Below are 1538 nucleotides of genomic sequence, written 5' to 3'. Positions count from 1 at the left end.
TAGGATTAAGCACCATTCGTTGAGCGTAAGTTGAGATACTTTGCTTAATTACTTTGCCGCGATTAGTTGAGATATTTTTAGTATTGTTTGAGAGAAAATATTGAATAGTTAAGAAATTTTTATCATCAACTTGGGATAATTACAATTTTATAATAAGAAAGAATAAATTATGTGGGATTTGCTAGGTGAAATCAAACGCTCTAGATCTATTTTTATTATCTTTAAATTCTTAATTTTAATGCTATTTTCTTCAGTTTAATTTAGATAATATATTCTTCAAATTTTGGTTTTTCAAATTGTAATTAATTTAGTAAATTTTAATACTCAATAGTATAATTATTCCCTGTAGGTTCAACATCCATTTTCTTTAAAACATTTACTACTTGTTACGATTCTGTACCGTTGCAGATATTTTCAGCACAACAAGTTTTTGGCGCCGTTGCTGGGGAATAGTTATTTGTTATTGATATTGATACTAGCTAGATTTTTACTACTTTTGATTTGATTTTATTGATTTAAATTAGATCTCAGTTTGATTTTTCTTTTCAAGAATTATGAGTGTATGCTCCGATCTAAATCATTAGAGTATATACTTTTCGATCTCAAGATTGAAAGAACCTTACGTCAAATCAATAAAGAGAAAAAGAAAGAGGTCGCCACATCTAAAGTTAATGTGGCCGACTAGGAGCATAAGGCGTTAAGAGACTATGCTATGCCCTCTATCAATGGGGCGACATCTAGTATAAGTCGGCCAACTATACAAGCTAATAACTTCGAGATCAAGCTGGTCATCATTTAAATGATTCAACAAACCATCTAGTTTGGGGGCTTTCACAAGAGGATCCTAATGTCCATATTGCAAATTTCCTAGAAATCTGTGATACTTTTAAACACAACGGAGTGACAGATGATGCGATTCGATTGTGACTTTTCCTTTCTCACTTAGGGAAAAAACAAAAGCTTGGTTGAACTCTTTGCTGCCAGGCATCATCACCACCTGGGAGGAGTTGGCACAAAAATTCTTGACAAAATATTTCCCTTCAGCCAAGACAACAAAGTTAAGGGATGATATCACTACCTTCACCCAATTTGAAGGTGAATTATTATATGAGTATGGGAGAGATACAATGATTTATTGCGCAAGTGTCCACATCATGACCTCTCAGCCTGGTTTTAAGTACAGACATTTTACAATCGTTTGGGACCCACAAATCGATCTTTGGTTAATGCAATTGCAGGAGGAGCATTAATGAGTAAGACCTATAAAACTACATATGAACTTCTGGAAGAGTTGGCGTCTAACAACTATTAATGGGCTGCAGAGAGAGCAATGCCAAAGAATGCAGGCAACGTCGTTGAGCTTGACTCTATGTCTGCACTTGCGGCGGCAAATCTATCAAAACAACTAGGTAAAATGAATGTTAATGTTATTCAAACTAATATTGTTTGTGATCATTGCGCAGGAAATCATTCAAGTGTAGATTGCCAAGTGGGGAATTCTTTTGCCCAACTGAGTTATGAACAAGCCCATTACGTGT

At 34.6% G+C, this 1538-nt stretch overlaps 1 non-coding gene across 1 annotated transcript; it reads right to left on the bottom strand.

Moving 5' to 3' along the window:
• Positions 1-1055: 1055 nt before the first annotated feature.
• On the bottom strand, positions 1056-1161 carry LOC121243828. Its single transcript, XR_005936300.1, has one exon. It is a non-coding gene; the product is annotated as a small nucleolar RNA R71 (small nucleolar RNA).
• Positions 1162-1538: the final 377 nt, after the last annotated feature.

The sequence above is a fragment of the Juglans microcarpa x Juglans regia genome, chromosome 1D (genome assembly GCF_004785595.1).
Source record: "Juglans microcarpa x Juglans regia isolate MS1-56 chromosome 1D, Jm3101_v1.0, whole genome shotgun sequence".
NCBI lineage: Eukaryota > Viridiplantae > Streptophyta > Magnoliopsida > Fagales > Juglandaceae > Juglans > Juglans microcarpa x Juglans regia.
The sequence above is the reverse complement of the archived record's forward strand: the minus strand, read 5'-3'. Positions and strand labels throughout refer to the sequence as shown.